Consider the following 11,583-nt stretch of genomic DNA (forward strand, 5'->3'; position numbering starts at 1 on the left):
GCAGATCTTTTGTATTACTATTGTAACATTAGAAGGTACATTGAAAAACAAAACAATATATAGCCATTAAACAAAAAGTACAACGTAAGCAAAACAGTGGAAACGTGGAAGGCAATTAAGGAACAAAAGGCACGTCTTTTCGGATCCGAGTGCAATTATGGAGTACTGAACGATTATGATGAATTTATTAGTAGTCTTGTTAAAAAATAACGATCGTCTTTATGATCGATGCAGGTGCCGAGAAATGCGTTGTTATTGAATGCATATGCATTGATATTTGTAATTTTAACGTCAACAAAATAATATCCAGTCACTGACCTGATTAATTTCATTCATAAACGTCCCAAAATAATATTGGCAAAAAAGATTCCATAAGGCTGCGTTCACATAGAAGTATACTATTCGGGTATACGGTGCACGTTTTGCAGGTGCACGCGTATAGCTTAAAATCGAGTAAGGCAATTTCATAGTACCGGGTCACATAAGGCTACGATCGCATAGAAGTATACTATTCGGGTATACGATGCACGTTTTGCAGATGCACGCGTATAGCTTAAATCGAGCAAGGTAATTTCATAGTACCGGGTCATATAAGAGCTATTCGAAAAGGCCGTATACCTGCGTATAGTATAGTATAGTGGGAATCGTGCGTGTTTGATTTTAGTGCAACGTATACCGTCCTAATTTTAAAAACCTAAACCATATGTGGGCAAATTATTTTTTTAAATAGATGCTCTATCTAATTCTGCACATTATGACACCTCATTGAATGCAATGTGACCTCAAGAAGTAAAGTTACAAGCATTTGATAAGACGAAGAAAATGGGTAAACTGACATACTCGCCATTCGCTATACGAAATACGCTCATTCGATCAGGCTGAGTTCACACAGTATACTCCTATATGAACTCAGCCTGATCGAATGAGCGTATTTCGTATAGCGAATACCGTATACCGTATACTTCTATGTGAACTCAGCCTTAGGGCGACGAATAGGCCTCATCTGTAATAGTGCCTTCATATACAGTGCACAAAAATTATGGTACCAGTTATGCTCACCCCTGTATATCCTAAACAAAGACAAATGTGTCAAAATTAAAAGCAGCCACCAATACATGTATTCCTTAGCTCTAATTTTTTTAAACACCCATTTGTTGAAATTGGTTGAGAATTAAAGAAACAGTGATCTAAAACCTAAAGAAGGAACGAAATCAAAAGTTGCACTTTTATGTTCTAATCAATGAAAGCATGATGATAGCTTTAATGTGCTAATCAATGGAAAGCACAGCGCTAGTTCCCTTGTTTGAAAATTAATAGGGCATGCAATGGAGCAACCCGCAACCTTTGAATTTGCATCTTCCTTGGGTTGTTGGAGCATCGTGGCTTTATTTCAATGAATGAGATCTTAAATCACGGTTAGTTGGTGGCGTGTAAACTGTAGTCATTTTAAAGAAAAGGTGAACAATGATGGCGCTATTTATCGTAATCTTATTTGCATCTTTAGAAGGGGTAATCGTAAAATGGCATTAAAACATCAGGAAAAAGACTAAATGACAAGGAAATTTTCAAAAAACTTTTTATCATGAAATGTGAGGAATAACTAATTATATTATTTGGCGTAAATAGCGCCCTTAATTTTCACACAAATGTGCAGTTTATAGAATAAAAATTATCAAGCAACTCCGGAAACCATTTAAACTTGTTTCCCGGGAAAGTGGATCAGATGACCATATCAGTCATACCTGATGAAGTCCTCCGATGAGTAAGACGAAATATTGTAGTGAGTACCAAATATTCACTTGGTTTTGTCAAACTAAAATCCAAAATGTCTATTTACTGAACAAACCTGATGAATCTATTCAACGTAGTTACGTTATTTTGTGGACTTTGATCTGTATTCGCCAAACCATATTAGGTCTCTCTATATTAAAGATAAAATGCCTCAAGTCTGCTTTTTGTGTATACATAATATAGTGTTGTAATGATGGATAAATATGGAGAACAAATATATCAATTATACATTATCAATCATTGTAATTGTCCGGTTCAATCATGTCACACGGAGCATAGAGTAAGTATTCTTTACTATCTTTAAGACTCTAAAATTTACAACATTATTTTAGGTACTGATATTAGATCGTTATATCTTGCTACATTTGAAGTATAACAGCAAGGTGTGGCCAGCAATCTCTTCAAATTAGAATGACAAAGTTGATACATTTGGCGCCAATTAGGTTGATATAGTCCTTTCCTCTCATTAAGTGAAAATCCGGTAAAAATCGTATGTTCGTTAGACTACCCCGTAGTCCACTTGCCCATTCTGCATTATACTCTGGGTATTGTATTTGAGCTTAAAACTCTGATTTAATTAATGTGTGCACAATTGATAAATTTTCACATCTGATCTTTTTAGTCACCCTACACCCTCTGTTTGTTAGATCCCCAAGTGGACTACTGACATTGGATTGCGGTCAGAGATGCTTAACACGGCTGTCTATGGGCTTCTATGGATGAGATTGTCGGAAATCTGGCCTACTAAAATTGGCCATGATGTAATGCATCTTTAAATGGATCTGGCTTGTGATTGGTCGCCCAGATCTCGTTATGGTTTAAATCCTCCGGGTACCTATCATTACCATTAATAACTACATGATACACAAGTCTGCCGCCATTGTGTGGTGTAATTGCGTGAACGCGTCACTAAGTGCATGAGCGCGTATTGTATTTGCTTGCGGTTAAATTTGATTGATAAACAAGTGTGATTGACAGTGTGAGTGTCAGGGACTTTGCCCACTCAAAATCGCGTTTAAAATTGGAAGTCCATAGTCTATTTTGAACCTGGAATTTCGCGATTAATAAACTTGGAGATTTTAAAATCAGAATTGTTCAGTGAAGTGCCAACACAATTATGACATTATGATAATTTATGTTGCATTCAATAATATAAGCCTACGTACACTTTACTTTTACTGTCACTAATATAATTATATAAACTTTTTCATAACAATTTTATACTAGTATATATTTTGCTGTAATAAATATCAGTATAATTTCGAGTTCAACTGAATGCTTTCATCATGATTAACATGCTTTTATTAATCAAAAATAGACTATGGCATAGTCTATATGTTCGTAGATTATTTTGATTTGAAATCAATACGTATACGAATTCAGCTTTAATACCGTAAACAATATATTAATCAATCTATTGGTCACTAGTTTCCCCCATCAGAGTCAGAAAATTTTGCAAAATATAGGTCACAAACACCCATTTTTACTCTATTTTACCACAATTGTTTACTTCACCTATGATTATTGGGGGCGGGGGCTGAAAGGTATTACAGCCCCGCACCAAAATTATTGAGGAAGCCAAGCCCCCAAGTCCCCCGGTTCCTAAGCCTATTTAAATTGGCATATGAACTCCTTGTGAGTCAAATACCGATTTAGTTTCCTTATGTTGTGGACTTTGATCTCTATTCGCCAAATCATTATTAGGTCTCTATAATATTAAAGGTAAAATTTTAAGTCTGATCGACTTTTTGTGTATACATAATATAGTGTTGTAATGATGGATAAATATGGAGAACAAATAGTCAATTATACATCATCAATCATTGTAATTGTCAGGCTCAATCATGTCTTACGGAGTATAGAGTAAGTATTCTTTACTATCTTTAAGACTCACAAACTTACAACCATGACAACAGCAGGGTGTGGCCCACAATCTCTTCAAATTAGCATGACAAAGTTGATAAATTAGCTGCCAATATATACATAGATTATGTATTGTTCAACATACATTGTACATGGATTTTTCACACAGACTCGTAACTCCACCCAAAGTTCAAGACTTATGATTTCCAATGTTTTAGCAGGATGCAAACACCATAGTTGTTTTTGGACAAGAGGTTAGTTCAGTTCCTTTACTAAAACCAATAATTGCATGGACATTTGACCCATGCCCCCTCCTGGCGCCGCCACTGCTTGAATAATTGCGTGATTGAGGGTGATTTGATTGTATATATATAGTTCATCTGGCCCTTAGATCTTGCACAAAATAAGACGTTTTTCAAAGTAATCCTATTTTAACCGTTGACATTGTCGTGTGCGTAGATGTAGTTAGCTCAATCATTGCACTCAAAGCCATAATGTACGATCTTATTATGAAATTGGTTAATTTTTTTCAAACCTGATTTTTTTGCATATTTGTAATGTTTACACATGTCCCAAGTCAACTTGCACCTAAATGGAATAAGTCAAATTTGTTGTGTTAGTAGGTAAATAGAGCAGAGTTCCTTGATGTTGATGTAAGCATCATGTCACAACGGTATTGGTTAATAGCCATAGAGGGCGCCTTTCACTTGCACAATTTGTTTTTGAGACAGGCTGTATAGTGGTTTTTTGTTTTTTTGTACTGCGGCACAATGAACCTATTTTAAAATCACTTCTTTTTATCCAGGGCCTGATTTAATAGTGAAAGATTGACCATGTTGACCGTATTTATCATTTCAGCAAATGGCCGTAAAATTTAATCCCAATCCCGTGGAAATCGCAAAGATAATCAATGCCTTATTATTCTTTAATAATGTGGAAGAGACAAAAAAGACGAATCTTTATCTTTAATCCCAGTGCTAAGAAGGAGAGGCTGTACCAAACCCCTAAGGGTTTTCATCCGGCATAGGCAAGTATTTACGCCCAAACGACTTGAGCTAATCGTAGATCAATTTTTTGCGCTCGTTTTAGTGATAACATTTTACTCATCACATTTCCAGGCGGTGGTGGTGGTGGTGGTGGTGGTGGGGGGGGGGGGGGGTGCAAATCCATGATTGTTGTTTTGCTCTTGTAAATTTTTGTTCCTAAAATGTTCCTATACTTTTGTACGTACATAGCCAGCGTTTTCCAATTTTGTGAGGGCAAGCTCAGATTATGACGTCATAATTGATTTCATGTGTAATGTTCTCTCATAGTAAAAGTGGCAATTATATATATTTCTTTAGGTCTCGGTTCCTGTGTTAAGTTTGGGCAATGTTCCCCCTCCTGAGAAAAATCGTGCACATGAGGTAGAAATTACACCCTCGGGATCTTCGTTAGCATTACACATTTGTGTCAGCGTTAATTATTCTAAATATTTGGGTGCAAACACCACTAGATAATACACTTCTCCGACTCGGCTTAAGAACAGGAAAATGAGGAAATATGACCTTTATAGTTTAAAATGGTATCTGATGTCATGAATGATGTAGTTCTTTCAGAATGAGGACTGGTATCGAGCGTCTGCAGTTTAGAAGACGTTTTCGTTTGTTTAAAACACAGTGACATATAACGCAGCAGAGAAGAAAATAGATTTGGATTTTCTGTGTCTAGAGGAAACTCTTTAAAGTCATATACAACGGGATGGCCTAGTTAAAAGATATGAACACTTCCGAAAATTGTCAGATATCAATCATCATTGTGTGGACGTTGTTATTAAAGTAGAAAGAAAGGTAAATGACTAAAAACACGGAAACATCTATAAATCCATTTATGATTTATAAAAGCACAATTCATCAAAAGGGAAGTACGCCTTTAGATGTTTTTAACTCATCCACAATGAGCAGATGTTACCATGGTTACTTAATATTTTAAAAATCCTTGTCTCAAGAAATCATAATAAGTAAGTAAAAATGCAATTGAATTGGTTATTCTCTTACAGTCGGTAATGATACAAAGCCTTTAGCAACTGATATTTCTATGATTGCTTACAAGGTAGACACCTACGTCTTAGATTCTGTAAATGTTTAATTGCTGAGCTCGTAATTACAAAACGTATGAAAAGAATCGATGAACCATAACGCCCCAGGTGCCATTTAAAAAATGGGAAGGAAGGACGAAAAAAAGGAAGATAAAGAGAAAAGTTGTTTTCTCGGGTGTATTTTTGAGCCACGGACCATCGGATGCTAGTCACATGACTGGGGATTGCACGCCACGGGGTGTACCTTAGCCGACCAAGCTTTATATGTCATGTCGCTCGATGACGCACTTGGATCACGTGAGATGATTGCGTTTGCAGTTGCTTTGTGTATTGAGCTTTTTTTCATGGTTAGGGTTAGCTATCTATCAGCATAACAGAGACCTATAGCAGTCTACACCCCGCTCATTTTCATTTGGTTTGATAGAGAACATTCCAAGGAATCTCCGAATATACCATATCAGATATATGACATTCAAAATCTGGTAACAATTTTGGTAATAGTAATAATGCGACATTATTTGGAAATTTGGTGGCGCCGAACACTACTATTGCCAGTATGAAAAATGGCTCGGTCACTTTCCTTGTTTTTATTTTGAATGTAGGAGAAAACACTATTATTAAGAATTCTCAAGAGGAAATATTATTTTATACATATATAATTACTGTGTACTTCGTTAAACTAGCTTAAACAGCCATTCCCATTTTGTGATTCTCCTTTTCGTTACATGAAGCTTGTTGTCAAAACACATTAAGGTTGGAAAATGTCAAGGTTAGGGCCGCAGTTTAAATTGTTTATTCGCTCCTATAATGAGATATTTACACATTAATTTGGTAAGAAAGTTGCGTATATTGTTGTATCGCTATAACAATAGTTTTGAACAATTAAAGGTTAAAATGTACAAGGAAAGAGTCTAGAGAATACAGTTAAGTTGAAATAATAGAAGCTATGAAGCTTCATGTATATGGAAAGAAAGGAGTAAGATAAATACAAATTGAACTCAATTTTAATATATGATGCAAATCACAAGGTCAGTGCCAGATATAGAATACTTGTATTTATACACTATGAATATTATCTTGGATGGATGTTTGACATTTAAAGTTAGCTGCCTTATAGATACAGGCTGTAACCAAAAATATATACAATCAAAATTTTATCTCAAGTAAAATAAAATCCGCATAATTGTGAGTAATTTTATTTGATCATTTTATACCTTGTCAACATTTTACTATTTCATAAAAGATGGGAATTACCTCATGCCATCATAATAACGAAGTCAGTCAGGTCTATTTATGGATCGGGAATTCCCAGATAACACAATGTGATCACTACATTGCATCATTGAGAATGTAAGAGAATGAGCTGTAAATAGAACTATTGTGACTTTCTAGTTTTATTAGTTTGGTATTTGAAATAGAAACAAGGTTTTTTCGGGGCAGATTTATGAAAGTGTTCCAAGTGTAAGCTGTATAAGATTACAGATATATTATGTGTTCTCAAATAAGAGCACTTACAAATTAGTCAATTGTTTTGGGTAGCTAACGAGTAACTAATCCACCCGGAATGAAGCGTACGTCAAAAGGGCGCATATTTCATAAAAATGGAATTTTTATCTTCTTTGCTCAAGTTTGGCTTATGAAGGGACACACCTGTCAATGAAAGCGGAACAGAGTGGATGTTAACTGTTCCCGGGAGAAAGGAATTAATGGTGACGTTTTGGAAATTGTTATCTGTGCAAGGATCTATGCGCAAAGGATGTTCATGTTAATACTGGTAAGTTTGAAACAGGATATAATATATCAGAGAGCCGTACGGAACTTTAAGTGCAACAGAATTTTGCATCAAGAATAAGAAGCTGTTAATGTTGTAGATGTAAGATTATTTATAGCTTATTATGCATTTACGCTTAATATTTGTTACTTTTAAGCAAAAATGCGAGTGTATAATTTTGTGTTACATCCTGTATGTGCTTTCATCATAAGGTTATCAAACAGGCAGATAGGCATTATTGTAAATGACATTCCGAGGACACGATATGCTACAAAGTAACAATATGATTGACGCCAAATTGGTTAAATGTAAGTGGAATGACAATTATTATATCCTTTTTGTGGGCAAGTGCGGATCAAGTTCTTCCGTTGAAAAAAACAACAACTTTGCTTTATTTGACGTTCGGTCTTTATATAACGTATTTCTGGATGACATTTAATAACCTTATATTCATATTAGACAGAAATGCCAATCTTAATTCGGCTCACGATAAGAATATCATGTGTTTCAATTCTATGCGCGAGCCCTCGGTTCAGAAAAACTTGCCGTTGATGGCGCTAGTGAATATCAAAATTGGTCTTTATTGGGAGTCGGATACGATATCGCCATATTTACGTCGCCAACACGTACTCATGAAATCTTCACAAACAATTCTAAGTGTGTTATGTGTTGTCAAAGCAAAATTACGTTATTCTAAAACCGTGGCTTTCGACTACGAACTCCACTGGAAGCATGTTGGTGTTTTTATGTGTAATTGCTAACCATCTATTTTGAATATGCCCCTCAGCCGCGTGGTTTCGCCAGCCTCGTACGTCAGATGACGCGTCTCCTATACCACCTGAGTGGTTTCAGGGAGCGTGCTTATAGTAGGCATATCACCTCAAAAATAATTGCAACAGAAACACGTTATTTAATGTTCCTACATTATTGAGCTTTATTAAAGCATCAAAAATCAAAAAACAGAATTGAAATCGGTCAATGAATTGTGATGTAGTGTCAATTTAAAGATGCTCGTAGATGGAATGAAATCCTGCCACAAACGGCAAAATTGGCACATTTCGAGATTTTGAAGGTTTATTTGGATGCTTGCTTGAAAAAGCAGCGTTAATTTAAATATCACATGTTAAATGGCTATCTTTCCTGACTTCGTTAAAGAAACCAAAATTAAAAAATCTATCATTGAATAATTATAATAAATTAACCAAAGATACTATTTTAGCAATTTCGGCCAATCTGCAGACAAATTAAATCTCAAAAAATGACTAAGTTCAGCTAATTAATGTGCAAAATTGATGCCAATAGAAAACCGTACATGATATAAAGGTGCAGATTTTTTTGCACACATATGTATACAAAGTTCTTTCAATTGATAACAAAAAATACACAAAAAGTAATTAATTATGCAAATTAGGTAATTACAGCTAATTATGTATTCATGATATTATTATGCAAATTAGGCATGAGTAATTTTGGTGTTTTTTTCAATATTTAATGAACGTCTGTTCATTCATCATAAAAAGTATGATCCTGTTGAATAAATGAACTGCAGTTACTTATTTAAAAAAAATACAATAAAATAAAAAGTTTGACATTTTCACGGTGTCTGGAATATAATTTTCATTTTTACTGTAAACATGGTATGTGTCACCATTACTCAAGGCAAAGTCCGAAAAGTAAAAATAAAAATTCAGTTGCAATGAGACTTTAAATTAACATTTTGTTATCTGGATTAACATGGGAGGACAATCGGTAAAAGGAACAGCTATTCTACTGTACCGCGTATACAAAAATAGTATGGCCTTGGACACACACAATGGCTTAGAGCTATTGTGGTTTGAAAAATTACTCCCTACAAATATCTTTGATTAATGTTTTGCTTCAACTAGTTTTAGGGAAGTGCTTCATTCGTTGTCGACGGAAATAATTTACATGCTAAGAAAGATTAGCATTTCAGCTAAATGATGGTAGGTCCCTTTATTGCAATAGGCCTATATTTACTGATTTATGACCGTTCTTCAAAAATCCATAAAAACAGGCAGTAGCTCTTAAACAAAACAATTTTTAATTTTTGAGGACCCGATGTTAGCCTCGGAAAGGCTTCACACACCATATATTAAAACTTTAAACAATTTGGATAAATGAAGCATATGAGGACATTCATTTATCGACATGGATGTTTTCTAAAATTGGCCAAATTTGAAGCGCGCGCTTTTCAATTCACTGTTATGCTTGCATGCACAGTGTAGCAGAATTATTGTGCAGCCACTGTGACATACCTACTTATATAGAGCCAGATTATCCTCATTATCCTTTACTTAAATTTAGCGTATAAGAAAAAGAAAAAGATATTGCGGTATAATCTTTCAACCACTATAAACACGCTCAGGGCATAGCATCTAAAGACAATGTAATATTAAAGAGGATAACCCCGGGGATAACCTGCATTGTTCCTTTGTGTCCTTTGCCGACAAGCTGGTACCTTTTGTTTAAGACAAAGGGGTTCCGCCATTAAATCGGTAACTGACCTGACAGCGTATTATCGCTTTACTAGGCAGGCAATTGTCAAAAAGTGATCAAAAGAAAGTCATATGAAAGTGCCCATTTGAGCGAGTGGTACCTTGTGTTCACATACAACCCATGGCTGTGACGGAGCCGTCAAAAGCACAAAAAGCACACTTGATATACAGTTATTTACCGCCTGTTTTTATTTCAGGCGCACATTTAAATAAATTGAATAGAGTTGCTGATCGATTACCCGTAACAACGTGGCGTGGCTGCCAGGTATAGGTACACCCTTTTCTATGAATTAAATATTTCGCAGTATATTGTGTTATCATAGTTATAGGTCTATTCAATAAAGTCAAGTTGATTTTTTTTTAATTTCACGAATTTCCATTTTTAATACTATAGTCAGGGTAAGTGAGGGAGTGAAGGAGGGAAGGTGAAAAGAGGGAAAGCGGAGGAGAGATCAAGAGTGGAAACGAAGTAAGGTGAGGGGTGGAAGACAAAAAGAAAATAAGAAAGAAAGAGGGCAGGGAGAATGGAAGAGTGGAAGAAGGGGAGAAAGGAATAAGAGGAGCCAGTCATAAACAGAAAGTTAAAATTGGGTCAAAAAATAAAAGGTGCTCCGATTTTAATGAAAATGGTCTTAAATTATTTGTCATGTAAAATGAACTCAAATAAGGAATATTTTGCGTTGGAGGATATAGAGCCCTCAACGGGCACATTCTTCATATAAAAACGCCCTTTCTTTTTGTTCAAATTTTGCATATATGAAGTACATTCAACATCTGGAATGTAATGCGAAAATACTTCTGGCAAGCAAAATTTACATCCAATATGAATCTTATTGAATCCACTATTTACAAAGATGAATCTTTTCTCTAAGTTGTAAACAGTCATTTTTTTTTCATTTTAACATTGCGCTTTCACATTGCACTGAAAATATTTGGTTTTGTTTAGAGCCATCATGTACGATTTTTAAGAATGAGTTTTGGCATTTTGTTTAACCTGATTTTTTTGACATTATTTGTATCATGTTTACACATCTCCCAACTTACACCTAATTGGATTCGGCCAAATTCATTGTATTCTTAGGACATCAAAGCAAGTTTGAATTAAAGGCATAATTTATGATTTTAAATCCCCAATAGCCAGTGGTAGCTGAATTCCTCTAGCCTTCTTCACTCTGTACGAAGTATGACTAAAAGTCCCAATAAAAAATGAGTTATCAGTCTGAGCAACCTCGGACTACATGTGCATAGAACACCGTAGTTAAGCTGTTATAAAGATGGTGAGTTTTCTTTCATTTTACCCGCTGACAGTTGTTACTAATAATATTTCATATTATTTGGCAAAGAATAACCAAATTAAAATTTGACCGAAATTGTATATTAAAGGGAGTCTCCGGCAAGCATAGCATTATGCCTTATATGTTAGAAAAATAATTATGCAGCACGAATCACGTGGTATTATTTAAAACAAACTCATAGTGACCATAAAACAAACAAAAACAGTCGGTTCTCAACACGCGATATTCACGCGTGTATTACTGGGACGGCATTGCGCTCGGTTTCGGCGC

Source organism: Amphiura filiformis, chromosome 7 (assembly GCF_039555335.1).
Source record: "Amphiura filiformis chromosome 7, Afil_fr2py, whole genome shotgun sequence".
NCBI classification, from domain to species: domain Eukaryota; kingdom Metazoa; phylum Echinodermata; class Ophiuroidea; order Amphilepidida; family Amphiuridae; genus Amphiura; species Amphiura filiformis.